A 23,113-nucleotide genomic window follows, 5' to 3' on the forward strand; every position below is an offset into this window, starting at 1 on the left:
TGGTGGGAAGAGGGGGGAGGTGGTGGGAAGGGGGGAAGAGGGGGGAGGTGGTGGGAAGGGGGGAGGAGGGGGGAGGGGGGAAGGGGGGGGAGGTGGTGGGAAGGGGGGGAGGTGGTGGGAAGGGGGGGGAGGTGGGAAGGGGGGGAGGTGGTGGGAAGGTGGGAAGGGGGGGGAAGGTGGTGGGAAGGTGGGGGGCGGTGGAAAGGGGGGGGAGGTGGTGGGAAGAGGGTGGAGGTGGTGGGAAGGTGGGAAGGGGGGAGGTGGTGGGAGGTTGTAAGGGGAGTGAAGGGAAGGTGAAGGGGGGTGAAGGTGGGGTGGAGGGGAGGTGAAGGGGGGGGTGGAGGGCGTGGGGTGGAGGTGAAGGTGAGGTGAAGTGGAGGTGTAGTGAGGGGTGGGTGAGGGGAGGTGGAGGGTAGGTGGAAGGGAGGGGGGGTGGAGGGGATGTGGAAGGGAGGGGGGGTGGAGGGGATGTGGAAGGGAGGGGAAGTGTAGTGAGGGGAGGTGAAGGCCGCTCACTCACCCGTCTGGCAGCTCCCACATGGATCTGAGGCGGGAGGCAGCGTGTTGTGGCCGCTCCCCCGCTGACTGTAGCGGCGCCGGCGGGGGTGGAGGGGAAGTGAGTGAGGTGAAGTGAGTGAGGAGAGGTGATCACTCCGCTCCCCCGCTGAGTGTAGCGGCGCCGGGGGGGGGGGGGGTGGATGGGAAGTGAGTGAGGGGAGGTGATCACTCCGCTCCCCCGCTGACTGTAGCGGCGCCGGGGGGGGGGGTGGAGGGGAAGTGAGTGAGGGGAGGTGATCACTCCGCTCCCCCGCTGACTGTAGCGGCGCCGGGGGGGGGGGGGGGGGTGGAGGGGAAGTGAGTGAGGGGAGGTGATCACTCCGCTCCCCGCTGAGTGTAGCGGCGCCGGGGGGGGGGGGGGGGGTGGAGGGGAAGTGAGTGAGGGGAGGTGAAGGGGGGTGAGGGGACGTGAAGACCGCTCACTCACCCGTCCGGCCGCTCACTCACCCGTCCGGCAGCTCCCACGTGGAGGGGGGGGGGGTGAAAGCGCGGGAAACAGGAAGAGGCGGAGGAAGAGGCGGAGCCTCCGGGACCGGTGGGGAAGAGAGCGGGAGATGTGCTGCTAACACTGTGAGCCCCGCTAATGTATGTAACACCGTGTGTGTGTGTGTGTATAGTGATGTGTGTGTGTGTGTGTGTGTGTGTGTGTGTGTGTGTGTGTGTGTGTGTGTGTGTGTGTGTGTGTGTGTGACAGTGTGACAGTGTGACAGTGTGACAGTGTGACAGTGTGACAGTGTGACAGTGTGACAGTGTGTGTGTGTGTGTGTGTTTTTTTTTTTTTGTGGACCTTTGGCCCGTCACTCCGCCTCAGGCCAATGCGAGGTGTGGGGGGCGGGCCAAGGGGGTGGTGTGAGTGTGTGAGGCCAATGAGAGGTGTGCGGGGGCGGGCGGCCCAAGGGACCAATGAGATTGCCGCTAGGGACACCGGACATCCAGGCAGGCAAACATACAGTGCTTTCACTAATATAGTATAAGATGTTATCCGGTTGTACAATACAAAAATAGAGTGCTTGATTTTTTAAAAAGAAGAACAAAATACTGGGGGAAAAAGGGAAACTAAAATAATATGCAGATAAAGAAGTATTTTTGGGGGTGCTTAGTCCGTGTCTTTGTGGATATTTTAATGTGTTTTGCAGACACATTCAGAAATAAAGACAGGTTCCGCTCTGCACTGCAGTCAAAGACTGAGCCACTGATTGAGCCACCTGTGCTGCAGCAGGGATATCCTGAAAACCTGACCCGTTGATGGCCACGGAGGACTGGATGTGGCCACCCCTTGCTTATTAGCATTCGTTACTGACTTCTTCCACAGGATATTAATTTCATTTAGTAAAGCATGCCAATTCAATGTCTGCATTGCAAGGGGAAAATGACAGCGAATGAAATCATTTTACAGACGGACGCTCTCAGCAACCAGAGAGACCGAATCTCACTGCAGCAATGGGACGTAGAAGGGGCTGAACTTTACTTCCCCAATACATACACAAAATACAATATATGAATGCAGCGCACTCAGATATTCTCAGTGGGTCAAACTCAACTGCTAAATTAAGCAAGATTTAAAAAGTAACTTAAGTGAATGTCTTTAAAAATGTGGGTAGGATGCAGGATAAACACATTTCTCAAAGTGCCGGTCTCCTCTAAGACAGAGCTATAAGGTAAAGCTCTACTCACACGTTCACAATGCAATGCTTCATTTATTTCAACAGCCAAGAAGAGAGGATAAACGGTTTCTCCTGATACAATAACTGAAGAATTGCATTGTGAACTTGTGAGAGTAGAGCTCTACTTTGTAGCTTTGTCTTAGAGGAGACGGGCACTTTGAGAAGTGTGTTTGTCTGTGTTGTGTTGGCTGCACAAGCAGGATTCTCCTCGCCTGAAACCGTCCCCCCCACCCCCCCCCCCCCACTTTGGAACTGGTACAATGCAGAATAACACCCTTCGCCAGACAATCCTTTTGTTCTGTAAGTGTTTGAGGCTGGTGCTTTGTTTGGGGACTTCTTTTGTAAGAAGGGTTGATCCAAAATAATTATCCACAAGTGCTAATAAACAACACAAATAGATATCTTGCGAGTTACTCAGAAAAGACAATCAGAAACAGGGAAACATTACAGCAAGGTTTTTTTTTCTTGATATCTCCCATATTCAATAACCAAAGAAGGCTGAGTAACGAAGGAGGGAGAGGGAGTAGAGGGTATGAGATCTTTTATTGGACCGACAAGTAGTTGATATGTTACACTCTTACGAACCTCTCGGGGTTCTTCATTGAGTATGGCAGAAATACAGAACCACAATATTATATACTGCGTTTGAGAGAGGGTTATCTGGCTGAGCCCTTCCCTCTCTCTAGCAGTGCACCAACTGTATCTAGTGACTGCCTGGTCACATGATCTTCCCCAACAGAACTTTGCATCTTTGGTCCTCTTCTGCTGCACTGACAGCCATTTAGTGAACCCCTGAGCCAGATCTTCGGCGATAGATCACAGGAGAACGTGTCGATCGGCAACTTAGCTAATTACTTATCATTGTGTGGATTTTATTGTTGCCTCTTAAAGGGGGGTGGGGGTGGGGGGGGGGGGGCGGGAAACAGCAGCTTGCTCTGCTCCTTTAAGAAGCCGCCAACATTTTCTTAATTAACATTTTTTAAGTGAAAATCTGTTGCAAGATAGAAAAGGGACGGTAAAAACGACTTGCAGAACAAGAACGAAACCAAAACATTTTAGGCAAAGCAGAACTTCACCTTTGCTTTTCGATCACAGACATTTCTCAGAAGCAAACAGCTGCTCAAATAATATTTGCTTAACCAGGAGAATTTTTTTTAATTTTTATTGAAGTACATATCACTGTGTGATATTAATATTGTTTGTTGAGCGGAAGTCAGATAGAAATACTCAAGACCAGGGATCGGCAACTCCAGTCCTCAAGGGCCATCAACAGGTCAGGTGTTATGGGTATCCCTGCTAACTGATTGAGTCACTTCTGCTGAAGCAGGGATATCCTTAACACCTGACCTGTTGATGGCCCTTGATAACTGTAGTTCTCCGCCCCTGCTCTATACCGTGGTATGCATTGCTCAGTTGAAGACTGAGCCACCTGTGCTGAAGCAGGGATATCCTTAAAACCCGATCTGTTGGTTGCCCTTGAGTGCTGGAGTTTCTCACCCCTGCTCTATACAGGGGTATGCATTTCTACCATTACGTTCTGGTAAACAGCAAGGAAAGACGATATCAATTATTTAATTGGCTGCTAGCCTTATGGACGTTTAGGTTACCTCAATGTGAATTGAAGCTTACCCAAAACAGATAAGCCTGGTTGTGTTTCGGTCCGTGGGATTCTGTGCTGAGCACTGCCACCTTGAAACACTCTTACAATTTAAAGCAGCCATCAAAAGCCGCACTTAAAAAAAAACATTTATTTTAATTTACGCAGCTTTTGATTACCTTCATCGAAAACCAATGATCAAAGCTGCTGATCAATTTGTTCTCCCATTATCAATCAGCAAAAATCCTGTCTCTCAGGGTTCACTTAATGGCTACCTTTCAGTTTCAATCAATCCTTCAGTCAGTGTAACTCAGCAGCTATAATGTATTCTTATATTACTATGCTAACATTTTCTATTGTTACAGGTTGCAGCTCAAACTACGGGGAATATTGGCAACAAATTATCACAAACAGGAAAGCGTTGCAAAGATCTCGCACTGATGGGGAAGTGTGCTAAAACCTGCTATAGTAAGGATACTCAGTATATTAAACCCAATAAAAAATGGCATTAAGTGTTGAATAATAGTTTAAATGCAGTAAATATTATCCAGTACTACTACTATATATATAGATATATATAGATATATATATAGATATATATATATATATATATATATATATATATATTTATATACACACACATGTAGGATAATGCATGACCTGCCTCTTTAACAGCCTGACAACTGATCCTGCCTCTTATATCCTGTGTACACCCCACTGTTCAGCCTGATTGAAAGCTAAACAAAATGACATCTAGAACATCCTCTAGTCAGACCAGGGTTAGCAGAGAAAAGCCTCCCCTACCTCATCGATCACAAGCCCATGCATAGCGCAAAACAAACCTCAGAGATACAATGAAAACCATATCCACACACTCTCCTCCCAGACTTTAAATTAACCCCTTTACTGCCAACAATATGGGATAAGGAGACATCCCAGTTTTATATCCCAAACGACCTTGTCGAATGCACATGCCGATATCTAACAAATGATGCATGAAAACAAGTTGGATTAAGAGTTTGATTCTGCCCCCTGAGGCTGGTCACGTGTCCACTCTGTACTGTTCTACAAAAAGCTTCCTCTGCGATTGATCCTTCTCTGTAAAACATCCAGGCGATTCCTGCAGCTTCGAAATGTTTTCTTCCGAATGCATTTTTGAGCAGCCCGTTTAATGCAGGACGCTAATCAAACCGGCTGTTTGGCAGCTCAAAAACAGTACTGCTGCATTTAATGTTTCCATGCAACACTGAATTCTTTTTAGTAGGAATAATAGATACTTATTTAGCACTGGCAACATGCTAAATGCGATACATTTGCATTATATGCATATCTTTATTTATATAGAGCGCTATTCAGGTACATAATAATAATAGCATGTTCTTGTGTAGCGCTGCTAGTTATACGCAGCGCTTTACAGAGACATTTTGCAGGCACAGGTCCCTGCCCCGTGGAGCTTACAATCTATGTGTTTGGTGCCTGAGGCACAGGGAGAAAAAGTGACTTGCCCAAGGTCACAAAGAGCCGACACCGGGAATTGAACCAGGCTCGCCTGCAATATCAATCAGTGTCTTTACTGACTGAGCCTGAGGTGAAGACATAGCGCTTTACAGCAGTAATACACCTGAGAGAATATTGTAACGCAGAATGGGAATAAGCACTTCAAACATAAAACAATAGGAAAAAGAGTCCCTGCCATGAAGAGCTTACAATCTAAGCAGATGTAGATATGTAAACTAAAATAAAATAAAAAATGAAGAAGTGGTATAGTAATGGCTTGCCCCAAATATGTTATTCCAAACCAGGGCCCACCAACAGGTCAGGTTATTGGCATATCTCTGCTTCAGCACAGGTGGCACAATCAGTGGCACCGTCAATGACTGATTGCAGTCACTGACAGGGATATCCTGAAAACCTGACCTGCTGGTGGCCCTTGACGACTGGAGCTGCCTCTCCGTGTTTTAAACAGTATAAAAGTGGGGTACTAGTAGTGGGTACGAAATAACAACTTTTTCTTAACTACTGAACCACTATGTACCTATTAAAAAATCCGCAGACCCACTTTCCTTTACAGGACCCCCCCCCCCCATTTATTTTAGATAAGCTGTTTCTTGTTCTGTTTTATAGCACACATAGGATGATATAATCATTTTCTAAAATGAACTAAAAAAAAAAAACCTCAATAAAACAGATTTTGGTTTGAATGAGACACAGGATCACTACTTTTGCGACACCAATCAGCCACAGTGCAGGCCCATGGCCTGAATCTGCATGGTGACTTTGAACAATGTGTCAATATCCGCGTTCTTTCATTATGTTTACTTGTGAACACTTATACAACATCAAGGGGGAAGCCATCTAACATAACTTGCAGTAGGTTCATCTACTTTGCTAATATATAAATCAAAAACAAATACTCGATACCGTTCTGTGGCTAATGAAATGCTTTTATATGTGCGAGCTTATATATACACACACACACTTTTTTATTAGTATTATTTTTGGTCTCGACTGTCAAAATGAACTTGGCTTTGCATTGGGAGCAAATATTTAATGCCCGTTTCAGTGCAGTTTGTTTTAAAGAAATGGAAAAGAAGGGAAAATAAATTCCGAGGGTCGCATACTCTCCCCGCACTGTTCCCCGGAGCCAAAACGCAGAATTGTCGATATCTGCTGTTAATGCCAATGGCAGATATTGCATGATGCGGTGGATCGCGATTGGATGACTCCGGGGTGTGAGTACATTGCTTGACTCCTCCTAAAATCACTCTTCTGCAACCATCGCAGTCCTGAAGGCTTGTACTCTTTTTAACCATTAAATGAATGACTTCTACCTTACCTTTGTTCTGTCAGGTTCCAGGCTCAAACACACAGTTTAAAACAGGTGGAATAGGGCATACATTACACACACACACACACACACACACACACACACACACACACACACACACACACACACACACACACACACACACACACACACACACACACGTTACTATTGTATCTCTGTGAAAGACTTTTGTGGCTGGCTGGCGGCTTATTGTAATTGCCTCAGCAATTGTTGCATTATTGCATAAAACGACACAAACACTAATAGCTTTAAATGCTGGTTTCTTGTTGGAAAATTAGATGTACTTCAATTCCCTTGTGAATTATTTCCTTGGAAAACATGTAGAACGGCAGGTGTTTGGTTCTTACAAGCTTCCTTTTGGTGATTTGTGTGCGGACTGTGATTTGATTGTGATCCACGTCAACACACAGCACATTTATCAACAAATAACAATGCTAAAGTATTTCACAACATCATCTTATGTTCAGGCAAGCGCTATAAAAACAACATACCTTCCCACAGGGTTCATCTGCGTGTGGAAAAATATAACACACATACACACACACACACACACACACACACACACACACACACACACACACACACACACACACACACACACACACACACACACACACACACACACACACACACACACACACACACACGTTCGGGACTTTTCTGATCTCTCTTATCTACACACTGGTTTTAATAAAAAATGATAGAAATGTAGTTCTGATTGTGTCATTGTTAAAGAGCAATATGAAAGTTGTTTACATCCTTTGTGGGGTTTCCCAGTGCAGCTGCCAGCAGTGACCTTTTATCTTCATAGTATCTTATAGTAAACAAGCGGCCTTGCACTGCCCTGAAATTGTAGTCTGAGCAAGGGTGTGTCTTTCAATCCAAGTAAAAGAAGGGAGATTAGATTCGTATTTATGAAAAGTCCTGTCTGTATATGTTTGTGATGTATGCTGGTTAGCTCTTGCACTGTTATAGCAATCCCATACACAGCATGCTTTCTGTCCTCGTTATCAAACCATGTGTACTCTTGGTGGGTTCTGTTGCCATAGGCAAGTTATTTGACCAAACAGTGCATGAATTAGCATCAACGTAAACCAGCCCAAACTATGAGAAGGAGGAGATTATAATGTATCTTCCCAAATACATTACGTTTGCATTTCCTTCCAGGTATCAGGGGGATGATATATATATATATATATATATATATATATATATATATATATAATCACTTGTGAGCACATTCACAAGTCTATGACAGGTCTGCACCCTTGCTTTTCAACCATTGTCACCTAGCATACAGTGCTTCCACTGCAGCAAGGGATTCTGGGAAACGACAAGCAAATGAGCATGTGAATGTGCTCACAAGTGATATTCTTTATTGGCTATATGCTAACAGTGGAGGTTTTTTGTTGCCTTTTTCACCCACCATAACTTAAAATGTGTGTATATATATAAAATGTCGGAGTTAGGCTGTCACATGCATGGTTGTATTTGCTGACAGTATTGTATGTCTAATGCTGACAGTATAATGCTGATATTACTTCAAGCAACTATTCAAAGAGGAAATTCCTGGAAGTTACATGGTACATACCCAAGGCTACCAAATGGTAATGGCTTATCACAATAGGTGAGCTAGTTCCGTGATTGTAACTCCCTATTCCTAGACTAAAAAGTGTCCCAGAACGCAACAACGAGCCGAACTCCCAATCCCAATGGCCTGGAGCCATTTTCTAGCCTTATGCTTATAATAAGAACACACATCTGCCACATGCAAAATATCTGACCTGGTTTTCACATGAGAATATTGGGAAATGCAGAAGCATTGCTTTCAATTCCTATACTTTTGACCAAATGGAAATAAATGGTGGTTAAGCATTGACATATTTATTTTTGCTCACTTTACCATAAAAAGGAACAGCATTGTTGTAGATGCCGTCAGCCCTACTTGATGAAAAATGCACGGCTTTGTTGCCTTTAAACTAGCATTTGATGCTGTCTTTCCTATTCTTTTGTTTTTAGGTTGTAAGGTCAGTGGCCCGGTGTACAGCGCAGCATAAGAAACCACCCCCACCGGAGGGGAGAGAGAGACAGCGTGCACGGCCGCGCAACAACATAGCAAAGGCTGGACTGTGCAACGAAAAAAACCTTTATTTAAACATGGATTTTAAAAAAGAGAGAAGGGATAACACCCCCCCCCCGCAGCTCTAACGCGTTTCACTAACTCAGGGCTTTGTCAAAGAGTGGCGCTACTTGGTGCCCAGCCTCCTAAAATACCGGATGTAACCGGACGTGACGTCACTCAGCCAGTGTTATGCAAAGTCTCCCGAGATTGTATGAAGGGAGCCTGCACACCTGGTAAGTGTATACACGTGCGTGATGCATCCGCACTAGGTGCATGCGCAGTGATAGCAAGTGTTTGCCAATAAAACAAACAATTTTAAATTTAAACAATTGGACAATTACACATATATCTTAACTAATAGTCTATATTCACATCCATCCATAAAGGGAGGTTAAATCACGATAGTATATGCAGAAAAGCATGGTAAACCTCAATCATAAGAGGTTGTGAAGATAATTAAAAAAAATGTATAAAAACATTGCATAAGAAATAATGCAGTTTTAAATTAAAATCAAGTAAAGTCGGGGGGAATGGGGTTTGTAAATCTGTTAAATTATAAGAATGATTTAAATGACGATCTGTCACACATAATACAATGGTGTACAGAAACCATAAGATGTGTTCAGAGTTTAAAATGCTCATATATTATACAAGTGTGACAGATGTAACAAAACGGCATGTGAAATAATAATGGGTATGATTGCAACAATTTGAAGCCAATTGGTTACTGTGTATATAAACATCAGAGAATGCGCAGCATACTCTGCAGTAGCAGCCACACTAGAGACCCAAACTTTACCTAAATTAGGGTCTGCAGTGTAGTATTCACATTTTTGCACTTTGTACCTAACGTGTTAGGATATCGCTCTTTGTACAATACAGTTGCACAGCATGTCAATAGCCATACAGGCATTCTAAAGCGGATTAGTCAGTGTGTTAGGGTAATCAGAGGGTAGTACTGTTGTTACAATACAATGATAACAACTTCATATCATATAGCGCTTTCCTCACAATGGGACTCAGCGCGTCACAATACAGTACAGCGCGCGGTATGCAGCACATGGGAATGTTGCAGGCACAGTCCCTGCCCAGGTGAGCTTACAATCTATATTTTGGTGCCTGAGGCACAGGGAGATTAAGGGCCTCATGCAGAGAGCAGCGCTATTTAAAATCTCGCCATTTTCCGGAGAAAATCGCGCAAAAAACAGCTGAAAATGGAGAGGTAGGAAAAACGCGCCAGTTTTTTTTTTCTATTTGAAAATCTCGCCGCGCGGCTGGCGAGAAACTACATCTCGCCAGTCTGAAAAATATCCGAATTCAGAAAGGCGCGCTCGCCATCTAGCGGCTGTTTTTGGCGCGATTTTCTTCAATTTTCTCCGCCAACTAAAGTTGGCAAAAAGCAGTAGCTCGCCGGCTATAGGGGGAAAAAAAATGCGCGTTTTTTTTTTCCCCCTTTCAGCTGCGCGCATCTCTCCTCATTTACAATTCTCCACATGCAGTAATGCTGAAAATAGCGGATTTCGCCCATTTCTGCATATGGAGAATAAAACTCTCCATTAAACTTACTTTTTATTCCCTTCTCCAATTTTAAATAGCGCTGCTCTCTGCATGAGGCCCAAGGTCACAAGGCGCCAACTACAACCTTGTTGGGTCCTATAAAACCAGCTGTGCCAACTAGACAGAAGTTTGTGTGTGTGTGATAAGCTGCATAGGTTGGCAGACTGTGATAAGAATAGCGTGTGAGTACTTCCATCCAGCACAAGAAGAGAAACTACAGTGGAGCATATAACAAGACAGCGTGTTCAAAGCCAATCATAATGTTAATCCAGAAATATAATATTATATATTTAACTAAGTGTGGTGAAATCTATCTCTGCTTCATTTTGCAAAGCCAGTATAACCAACCCCACACTGAGGAGACCCATTGAGGTCGAAACAGCTGTCTGTGGGTGGGTTTACTGGCTATGCATCTTAACCCAGGCTGTGCTCAAAAGCTGTGCAATGCAGCAAGCTTAAGCTTATAGGGGACCATGTTAATTGGTTTTGAAGCAAAAGGTGGCACGGTGTGCTCATTTGCATGTCATTTACCAGAATCCCTTGCTGCAGTGGAAGCGCTGTATGCTGGGTGATAATGGTGAAAGGCAGGGTTGCAGACCTGTCAAATACATACAAATGAGCATACAGTAATATTACCATTTGATATATATATATATATATATATATATATATATATATATGTGTGTATATACACACATTATTCTGTCAGCATGTTCTGCAATTATCTTGGAATACATGTACCTGCCCTTTAAGAGAATAAACACAGCGGGCCTGTTTATTCAGCATGAATTATGGATTATACTTGCCATGCTAAAGAATGCTTAGAGCTAATGTGTAAAGTAATACCCCTGAACTCACACACACTTTGCCTTTGATCAGTCAAGTCTGTTGGACAGTGGTTGTGATGCATAAACTGCATAGTAAGCTGGTCTTTGGACCTTGGATATCTGTGGTTAAAGAAATGAGGCATTGGGAGTGTGAGGGAGAAGAGACTGGAGTTATCCAACACAGTTGCAACAACTGTAATGTGTGTGTGTGTGTGTGTGTGTGTGTGTGTGTGTGTGTGTGTGTGTGTGTGTGTGTGTGTGTGTGTGTGTGTGTGTGTGTGTGTGTGTGTGTGTGTGTGTGTGTGTGTGTGTATATACACACACACACAATAAAGAATATCACTTGTGAGCACATTCACATGTCTTAGACAGGTCAGCAACCCCGCCTTTCAGCCATTATCAACTAGCATATAGTGCTCCCACTGCAGCAAGGGATTCTGGGAAAGATACGCAAATGTACACACGTGTCACCTTTTGCCTGAAATCCATTTTTACATGGAACCCTTATAATCACATGCTCTGCTGTTCACACAGATTAGATGCAAAGCCAGTCAAACCACTCACAGACAGCTGTTTTGACCCTTTGGGTAGGTTGTACTGGTTTTGCAATTTTAAAGGCTGGGTAGGTTTTCCATACACATTTTAAGTTATGGTGGGTGAAAAAGGCGACACCATAATTAAAAATAAATAAATATATATATATATATATATATATATATATATATATATATATATATATATATATATGTATATATACACATGAAATTTAGTCAGCACACTGTAGTTGAAAATGTTGTAATAGCAGATGCTAGTCCCATAGAGAGTAAATATGATACAAACCAATCCAAAGACCAGTAAAGAGACAGCAGACCGCACGGGGTTAATCCAATAGTATATATTCACAACATGAAATACACGTAAGCCAACGTTTCGGTCCCACAGAGAGACCTTCCTCAGTATTTTCTGTTCATTAAATTAGTGCAGGGTTTGCCAACTCCAGTCCTCAAGGGCCATCAACAGGTCAGGATTTCCCTGCTTCAGCACAGGTGGCTCAGTGAAAGACTGAGCCACTGATTGAGCCAGCTGTGCTGAAACAGGGAATGAATGAACCACCTGTGCTGAAGAAGGAATACCTGACCTGTTAGTAGCACTTGAGTACTGAAGCTGACCACCCCTGGATTAGTGACATAATACATCAATTTGATGTTGCTAAAATCATTAGCTCCACGTGTGTATTTTGACCCAATGCTCACATGGAACTAATGATTTTTCAACAATATTATTTTATACTTATCTGGTACAAACCATGTATCCCTTTATGAAACAATGATACCATTTAAAATACGGAAGTGAGATGGAGCAACTGCAAGGTTCATTTAGGGCCTCATGCAGAGAGCAGCGCTATTTAAAATTGGCGAGGGGAATAAAAAGTTGGTTTAATGGAGAGTTTTATTCTCCATATGCAGAAATGGGCGAAATCCGCTATTTATACCATTACTGCATGTGGAGAATTGTAAATGAGGAGATGCGCGCTGCTGAAAGGGAAGAAAAAAAAATCGCGCTTTTTTTCCCCCCTATAGCCGGCGAGCTCCTGCTTCTTGTCAACTTGTCATGTTATTGGCGCGAACAGTCGCTAGATGGCGTTCGCGCATTTCTGAATTCGGAAATTTTTAAAGCTGGCGAGATGTAGGTTCTCGCCAGGCGCGCGGCGAAATTTTCAAATAAAAAAAAAATGGCGCTTGTTTCAAAACTCGCCATTACCTGCCTTTCTAAAGGCAGATTTTGCCAAAAATGGCGCTTCCCCCGATAACGCTGCTCTCAGCATGAGGCCCTTAGTGTCAGTAACAACCCTGACTTAGTGAGTGAGACGGCACAATCATACCCCAAATGGTTTTATTTGTAAATACTGTATTATTATATTTTATGCGCTGGTAGAACCACATTGGAAGAGCCTGTAAAACATCATTCTTAATATTTTAAATTAACATACTCTGATCTTGCCTTCCCCTGCATGTTGCATTATAGAGCAGTACTGAATTTGACCAGACTGTTATTGCCACATACGACCCCCCCCCCCCTAGGAGCCTTCCAATAATGACAGATTCTTAGCCCTCCCCTATCTGCCCACTCCAAAGACCAGTATTAATATCACTAGTGTGCTGAAGGACAGGTCTCTTGGTTATTACAATGGATGAAAGGGAAGTGGAGAGAGTCCCAGCCTAATTACCAGGATAATTAATGGTGTGACGAAGCTGCATTTACCTTTTTGTATAGTGAATGCATTTACTGAATGGGTGCCCAGACGCAATTATTAGGGGACAAGGATGTTCCCCTCCCGGAGCAAAATCACATTTTTATAAGAAAAGACAAAAAAAAAGATAAGGAGTATCCTTAATGTTATTAGCACTGCCTTTGGAGTGGGATAATCCCATTAGAGATCATATAACAGGTCTGCAATGCATTTTATGGCTAACGTTAATTGGATTTTAATTAGTCCTTTAACAATGCAACACATTTCAGGTTCCTTTGGCAGTAACAGGGTTAATGGATGGATCAGTAATGCTGATTGAAGCAGCAAAACATGTGAAATCTTAAACGGGTTTCTTTTAAATAAATCATTTTGTTTGTATTTATTCAACTCGTAATGCCATTTTTAATGCGTTCTAAAGCTTCCTTTGATTTCTATAGCAGGTTTAGCCCACCTCCCCAGAAGTGCAAGATATTTGCAACACTTTCCTGTTTGGGATAATTTGTTGCCAATGTTCCCAGCAGTTTGAGCTGCGAATTGTAAGAATAGATAATGTTACCGTAGTAATATAAGGATACATTATAGCTGCTGATTTACACTGACTGAAGCAGCTATTATGTTAAGCACACAAGCAGGATTTTGAAAGATTTATAACAGAAGCACCAAACAATTGCCAGCTTAGGTAACAATGTAGCATTATACATTGCCGCACGCTTTACATATAAGAAAAGCAGTATTTCTGCTTTAAAGTGAGATACAGTGTGTAATATCACAGTACATGAATGTACGTATCTTTATTTATATAGCTCCATTAAAGTGCATAGCGTTTCACAGCAGTAATACACGACATAATAGTGTAAACAAAACAAACAAATAATACGAACACATAATGGGAATACACGCTTCAGACATACAAGTAACATTAGTAACAGGAGTTCCTGCCCCGAAGAGCTTACAAACATATCAATAATAAATATATAGACAGACAGACAAGGGGAACTTCAAAGTCAAGTGTCAATGGCTGTGCCTGGTCAGGAGTCTTTCACCAACTTCCCCAGCCTATAAAACTGATGTGTCCGTCCTTTTCCACCATTCCCAGAGACCATGTGGCACTGCTAACAAATGGCAGTAATAAAGTCAATTACCCTTGCCATGGTCCAGCTGTTACACGCAGTCAGAACGTCTTCCATGAGGATACCATGCTTGTTAATCAATCAGAACACTTTCCTTTTAGAGATTGAACATTTAAAAAAAAAATGGCCCCACCTTTGTACATTTTCAATGGCAGAGGGGCTTGTCCCGACTCACTGTTATTTGCCTGGCTTGAATTGAAAGGCAATTTTTTGGTGAAGTAATGGTCTCAGCAATGTAAGGCTCGACGGTGTAGTGTAAAGGTGCAAAGGTGCAGTTTGATTTTAGAAAGTAAAGGGGGCTGCTCATGTTTTGGAGGAAATTGTTTAAGCCAGGGGTGCTCAAGACTCCCAAACTGGCCAGGTTTTCAGGATATCCCAGCTTCAGCACAGGTGGCCCAATCAGTGGCACAGTTGAAGACTGGCACCTGTGTAGAAGCAGGGACCGCTTGAGCCACCTGTGCTGAAGCAGGGTCCAATTCAGTCACCTGTGCTGAAACAGGGGGGGGGCATTGAGGACTGGAGTGAGAAACCCCTGTCTTAAGCCAGTAGCAGCAAAAGGGATACATCAATGAATGAAGCATTAAAAGCAGCAATTTCCCCTAGGAGCCTATAGAAATGTAACTTCTATACTGTTAGTATCTTCCTCCCTGACCATTTCCTACTATTAAAAATAATATATTTGTAGTGTTAAAAATTATGATCTTCTTTACAGCGCTGGCGTCTGTGGTCACCATGGTAACGCGTTACAGGCCTCCTCTGATACTAAAGAGTCAGAACTCATTTGGGGGGCGGGGAGCGGACTGTAAATCTAGTGCTGTATGTGGGCTCAGTTTTACAGCAAGAAGATTTTTATGAATATACCACCAAAGCTTTTAATTGAACCTGGGTCACTGCATAATAGGCGAAAATAGCCCCAGAAAAGGTGAAGTTCTTTGCATTCAAACGCAACAATTTGGTATCCAATATTGAACTACAGCTCAAGCACTGAGCTCGTTCAATTAAGAACTGGATATCTGTAGTAGAGGGGTAGCCAAATCCTGTCCTCAAGGCCCAATTAGACTGTAAGCTCCTCGGAGCAGGGACTCCTCTTCCTTAATGTCTAAAGCACTTATTCCCATGATCTGTTATTTATATTATCTGTTATTTATTGGATTACCACATGTATTACTGCTGTGAAGCGCTATGTACATTAATGGCGCTATATAAATAAAGACATACAATACAATACCAACAGGTCAGGTTTTCAGGATATCCCTGCTTTAGCAGAGGTGGCTCAATCAGTGGCTCAGTCTCCACTTCCCTCCCCCTTCACTCCTCCCCACCCCTACACCCTTCCCCCCTCCCCACCCCTACACCCTTCCCCCCTCCCCACCCCTACACCCTTCCCCCCCACCCCTACACCCTTCCCCCCCACCCCTACACCCTTCCCCCCCACCCCTACACCCTTCACTTCCCTCCCCTCCCCCACCCATACACCCGTCACTTCCCTCCCCTCCCCCATCCACCCACCATCTCCTCCCCCATCCACCCACCATCTCCTCCCCCATCCACCCACCATCCCCTCCCCCATCCACCCACCATCCCCTCCCCCATCCACCCACCATCCCCTCCCCCATCCACCCATACACCATCCCCTCCCCCACCCACACACCATCCCCTCCCCCACCCACACACCATCCCCTCCCCCACCCACACACCCTCCCCCACCCTCCCCCACCCACACACCCTCCCCTACCCACCATACACACTTCCCTCACAGATACTTTAGGAATAATGGCATATCTGGCAGCAAAAGGGTTAAGGTCATTGGCTAATGACAACCATGCAGTAATCCCTTATCAAAGGAGGAGTGCAAGCATGAAGTGAACACCATTTACTCTGCTTACTGTAAGAATATTGCATCTGAATTAAACTAGCGCATTCTTCCCTTAAAATGACACACACACACACACACACACACACACACACACACACACACACACACACACACACACACACACTACTATTTGAGTGTTATCTCTCGTTTCCAAGTATGTCCTGCTTGCTGCTTTTTATTGTTCTTTGTTGTTTATGTCTCACTGGTCGTCACGAGCACTTGTTTCAAAGAAATGCAAATACACCACTGTTTGCATCCCAAGCCCAATCTTTGGGACACGTTCGCTGCACACACATACTGTATACAGAATGACGTAAGTTCACCAGCATCTGTGACACACCCTGCCTTTTGACAAATGAACTATTTGCACTGATAGATACATTTATAAGGATTTAGCTTTAACGCGATACAAGCGTGGTTCCCAATTTTCGTATTTATGAATTCTTTACAACATGATTATTGCTATGTTAAATACTTTATTGTACAATGCATACAATTGTACATTGTTCGAACGCGATCCGCTTATAACACGATGCGATTCTTTGGATCCCAAGCACAGCGTTATAAGGGGTTTGAGCTGTATTATTTTCTTTCTAATTTCTAAGAAGTAACTGAGGAGGGAGAGGGAGTAGGGGGTGTGATGCCTTTTATTGGACCAACAAGTAGTTGATTTGTTACAAGCTTTCCAACCTCTCAGGGTCCTTCATCAGGTCTGCCCTTCAAAGATCTTGAAGGACTTGTTGGTCCAATATAAGGTCTCCTACTCCCTCTCTCTCCTGTGTTACTACTGTACATGGAAGAGAGGACAAGCACGGCTCTCCACCCTTCCTTGTGTATTTCTAAGAAGATGGTTTCCCTTATTACTACTGTGGCTCTTTGTAGATAATCCTCGAGTCGATGCCCAGTTTTCTGCTCCTATTGGAAATGTAGACCGTATTACACCCCAGCGCACGTTACATTGCTTCGGTATGAAACGTGACGGGGCCTCGGGATTTGTTCTGCATTGCTGGAGTGTGAGGCCGTCCTGTTTTTAGAGCCGGTGTGAAAATACAGAAAGAGGCTCCACATGATTAAATCACCACAAGCCTACAAGGAAATGATTCACCGCAATAATGTAACTGAAACATTTCCAACAGCTGATAGCAAGCAGGGTTCAGAGACTCGGGTCTAAGCAAAGACAGCCTCTTGTGTTGGAAGTAACACAACTCGTTTTCTGGGAAGACGCTGAACAGAATCTACTAAAACCGTTCTGTGCTTTTCTAATGAGAAGGTGGCCTCTTTGAAATGAGACTTCCTGACATTTTCTTAAGAAAGAGTTTGCCTGCTGTGCTAACTAGGCTGAGATTAGGCACTTGTTATTAGGAGTTATTGATGTTAATAACATAGGGGCGAGTCCCTCATTCAACAAACTTAGGCTACGGCCCCCAGTCACTGCGTGCGCCTGGCAACGCGTGCGCCAGTGTCAGCCGTGGCGTGTGGTCTGCGATTGCGCTTCCACTGAAGAGCAGGAGATCCGACTATGGGGGGAGGGGTGCGTGGTGGGGGCACGGCTATGACATGACGTGGCTGGTTTGCCCTCATTGGCTGGACCGCCGCCGTGACGTGGCCAACGCTCTGCCGCCGCGCCAAAAGACAAAAAGCGCCTTCTGCGTCCACGCCGACTGGGGCCTGCCACATAGAGGGCTGTACCATGTGTGTGGTGCGCACGCCATCGCGCGCCCACCAGGGACAAAGCCTTAGTGGTGGATCCCCAGAACTCCGGGTAATTTTGGCCTAATAACGTTATGTTCCCGAAATTGGGAACAGACGTTATTTTTCTTCTTATTAACGGGGATCCTCAAAGCGAATGAGATGCCAAAGTAGCGGCGCTATTAACGGTGATTTTCCTGTCTCAGAGACGCGTTGTCTAATACACTGCACAGGCGCATTGGTCAAACTTTGAGGCGCATTATTAAGGCCGCGCTATTATCGGAGATTACCGTGTGCATTACCAAAATCTAATGTAATTCTTCTCATAATGAGAAATGTATCATTTTTTACACATTTCATTTTTCACTTAATTATACGGTACAGTATATAATGTAGTATAAGGTAAGGGCATTCATGTATTTTAATTGTACATGAATAAAAATGAAATATTTACTATTGTTGAGGCATGTGTGGATATACATTATTATACACCCGTACTTAATACAGTCATTATTACATGATATACAGGCATACCCCGGTTTAAGGACACTCACTTTAAGTACACTCGCGAGTAAGTACATCTCGCTCAATAGGCAAACAGCAGCTCACGCATGCGCCTGTCAGCACGTCCTGAACAGCAATACCGGCTCCCTACCTGTACCGAAGCTGTGCACAAGCGGGGAGACTATAGAGCCTGTTACACATGTGTTATTTACATCAGTTATGCACGTATATAACGATTGCAGTACAGTACATGCATCGATAAGTGGGGAAAAGGTAGTGCTTCACTTTAAGTACATTTTCGCTTTACATACATGCTCCGGTCCCATTGCGTACGTTAATGCGGGGTATGCCTGTACCATATTAGTTCACACACACTTATCACTGAAAACCATAATTCAGTTTATGATGTGTTTTTGACATTTATATAATCCCTAATCTATATCTGTGTGTGACATGACTTTTTGTAATGAAAGGGTTAAGTCCTATACTCATTACATCGCTTTTACATTATTCCCAGAAATAACCCCACGATAATCAGGGTTTGGATGTGAGTAAGCGCAGCTTTAGGAAGGCGCTAAATATCATTTGTAAAAGTCTTCCTGCAGGAAAACGGAGACAGTGTTGATTCATTTGATGTACCAAAGCAACAATGCACAAAGGTTACGACCCGCGGTAACGCACAAAATAGCACACGCATTATCTCCGTAACCATTGTTTTCAATAGCACCACTGTTAAATAATGTGTCAGCATTCACATCTGCTGCACCTGCATATCCCTGATTGTAAACATTGGCTGGGAGATCTCACACGCTTCAGCACGGCTGTCCATATATATTCCCTGCCATAAAGGCTTGCAATCCCAGCGCAGCAATGGCGCATGGCGGCTCTTAGGCCCCGCGCGACCGAGCGTGTGACGTCGCGCGCGCAAAACGTACACGGAGGCTAGAGGATATCGGGAGGCATGGCTATGACATCACATGAGCGGTTTGCCCTCATTGGCTGAACCGCTCACGTGACACGGCAAAAACAAACAAATGTATTTTGAAAAAGCGCACGCTCTATGGCCCGCCTCATAGAGGTACGGCCTTTTGTTCGCGGCACGCGTGATATCACGCGCGGGCACTATAATCGCGGTCTGATATAAGTTGAACACTTGGCAATAGCGGATATGAAGTGGTTGCGATCTTTCTTATTTACGTCCCGCTGAAAGCAGCCCTGCACCTGAACAATGTACCTGTCCAACAATTCTGCAAAGATGAAAAAGCCAAGCGTAGCCTGTTCCTTCCATAGTGCAGGCTGTGTCTGTGCGCTGTGCAGGCTATGTCTGTGCGCTGTGTCTGTGCGCTGCGCAGGCTGTCTGTGCGCTGTGCAGGCTGTGTCTGTGTGCGGTGCAGGCTGTGTCTGTGTGCAGTGCAGGCTGTGTCTGTGTGCTGTGCAGGCTGTGTCTGTGTGCGGTGCAGGCTGTGTCTGTGCGCGGTGCAGGCTGTGTCTGTGCGCTGTGCAGGCTGTGTCTGTGCGCTGTGCAGGCTGTGTCTGTGTGCAGTGCAGGCTGTGTCTGTGCGCTGTGTCTGTGCGCTGTGCAGGCTGTGTCTGTGTGCTGTGCAGGCTGTGTCTGTGCGCTGTGCAGGCTGTGTCTGTGTGCTGTGCAGGCTGTGTCTGTGCGCTGTGCAGGCTGTGTCTGTGCGCTGTGCAGACTGTGTCTGTGCGCTGTGCAGGCTGTGTCTGTGTGCTGTGCAGGCTGTGTCTGTGCGCTGTGCAGGCTGTGTCTGTGCGCTGTGCAGGCTGTGTCTGTGCGCGGTGCAGGCTGTGTCTGTGCGCTGTGCAGGCTGTGTCTGTGCGCTGTGCAGGCTGTGTCTGTGCGCTGTGCAGGCTGTGTCTGTGTGCAGTGCAGGCTGTGTCTGTGCGCTGTGTCTGTGCGCTGTGCAGGCTGTGTCTGTGTGCTGTGCAGGCTGTGTCTGTGCGCTGTGCAGGCTGTGTCTGTGTGCTGTGCAGGCTGTGTCTGTGCGGCTGTGTCTGTGCGCTGTGCAGGCTGTGTCTGTGTGCTGTGCAGGCTGTGTCTGTGCGCTGTGCAGGCTGTGTCTGTGTGCTGTGCAGGCTGTGTCTGTGCGCTGTGCAGGCTGTGCGCTGTGCAGGCTGTGTCTGTGCACTGTGCAGGCTGTGTCTGTGCGCTGTGCAGGCTGTGTCTGTGTGCAGGCTGTGTCTGTGCGCTGTGCAGGCTGTGTCTGGGCGCTGTGCAGGCTGTGTCTGTGTGCAGGCTGTGTCTGTGTGCAGGCTGTGTCTGTGCGCTGTGCAGGCTGTGTCTGTGCGCTGTGCAGGCTGTGTCTGTGTGCAGTGCAGGCTGTGTCTGTGTGCGGTGCAGGCTGTGTCTGTGTGCAGTGCAGGCTGTGTCTGTGTGCAGTGCAGGCTGTGTCTGTGTGCTGTGCAGGCTGTGTCTGTGCGCTGTGCAGGCTGTGTCTGTGCGCTGTGCAGGCTGTGTCTGTGCGCTGTGCAGGCTGTTTCTGTGCGCTGTGCAGGCTGTGTCTGTGCGCTGTGCAGGCTGTGTCTGTGCGCTGTGCAGGCTGTGTCTGTGTGCTGTGCAGGCTGTGTCTGTGCGCTGTGGAGGCTGTGTCTGTGCGCTGTGCAGGCTGTGTCTGTGCGCTGTGCAGGCTGTGTCTGTGCGCTGTGCAGGCTGTGTCTGTGCGCTGTGCGCTGTGCAGGGCGTGTGTGGTCTTCAGGCCCTTTGTTCATCATCTAATTATCCACTAGAGAATTGAAAGTAGCTATAGAACTGTTGGTTTTGTCGGCCCTTTTCTTTTTTTGATCTACAGGAAGCAAAGCAAAGAAAGAACGTTTGCTAAATGTTCTCATGTTCGGGATAATTTTGCCTCTTGCATGCAGTGGAACAAACAGCCACTTTCTCCTTTGGTAGCTACGCTCTCGCTTTGGAGATAATAGCGCACAATTAAAATACATTTGACATACGTGTCTCTACCAGCTTAGCCGGTATCATTTCTTTTCTTCTTCTCCTTCAGGGTCTGCGTTGGCTGATCTGCATTCTGGCAGTATAGGCTAATTACACCACTGCTTATTTTCTTTCACTTTGGAACATTTTCAGCACCTACGAATCGAAGCGAATGAGGCGGAAATGCCGGGTTGAAAGAAACAAAAAAATGCACCGGCGATAAAGAAAACGATCTGTTTGGAGCAACGGAAGGTTTTTTTTTCATGTGATACGGTGCTGTTTTGGTGACGGCAGGGCACTCGTTTATCAGCCAGGAGAGGGGCGTCTAATGTGCTAAGGCAGGGGGGTGGGCAACTCCAGTCCTCAAGGGCCACTAACAGGTCAGGTTTTCAGGGTATCCCTGCTTTAGTCTTTTGTCTGAGCCACTGGTTGAGCCACCTGTGCTGAAGCAGGGATTTCTTGAAAACCTGACCTGTTGAGGGGGTGGAGTTGGGCATGCCTGGGATAGAACATTCTCAGTGGGGGCTGTTTGTTCAGAGGTTTTACAGAAATAATTGCACACTGGTATTTGAACAACCAAAAAAAAATATGAAAACCCACTAGAAGATTTGACTATGGTGTGTGGCCTGTGCTCACAGACCCAGCTTCAGCACAGGTGGCTCAATCAGTCCCTGCTTCAGCACAGGTTTCTCAATCAGTCCCTGCTTCAGCACAGATTGCTCAATCAGTCCCTGCTTCAGCACAGGTGGCTCAATCAGTCCCTGCTTCAGCACAGGTGGCTCAATCAGTGGCGCAGTTTTCGACTGCGCCACTGATGGGGATAACCTTGCTTCTGCACAGGTGGCTCAATCAGTGGCGCAGTTTTCGAATGCGCCACTGATTGAGCCACCTGTGCAGAAGCAAGGTTATCCCCAACACCTGTCCTCTTGGTGGCCCTTGAGGACTGGAGCTGGCCAGTCAACAACTGAGTCACAGATTGAGCCACCTGTGCTGAAGCAGGGATATCTTGAACACCTGACCTGTTGGTGGGCCTTGAGGACTGGAGTTGCCCAGCCATGTAGTAAGGCATTCATGGAGCAGACAGTCATTTTCAAACTCGATGCTCCCAAAGTCTGTCCGCGTGTGCCTCTGGTACAAGAAGGAGTTACATGACACACACAATATAATGAGCTGGATCACAGTGCTTACCTGTTTTATCTGACAGATTTAGGGTGGCAAAACATTCTGGTCTTTACCCATCTGCACACGACGGGGGACAGTTTCGTACATTTCGTGCAGCTCTGCACGCAGACACGGAGGAAGGCGTCAAAAACCAGATCTCCCTCTGAATGGGTACACAGCATCCTTATGCGTCTGTAAAATAAACGCCAAACATAGACCGGAGAACAGGAAATAACATTTCCAGCGCAGATCATGGTCCCTTATATAACGTTTTTATTGCGCAGAAGCTGCATCCAGATTTACTATCCACCTGACATAATATTATAGCACAGTGGGAATACGCGCTTCAGGCGTAAAACGGTAGGGAAAGGAGTCCCTGCCCCGAAGA

Source organism: Ascaphus truei, chromosome 15, assembly GCF_040206685.1.
Source record: "Ascaphus truei isolate aAscTru1 chromosome 15, aAscTru1.hap1, whole genome shotgun sequence".
NCBI lineage: Eukaryota > Metazoa > Chordata > Amphibia > Anura > Ascaphidae > Ascaphus > Ascaphus truei.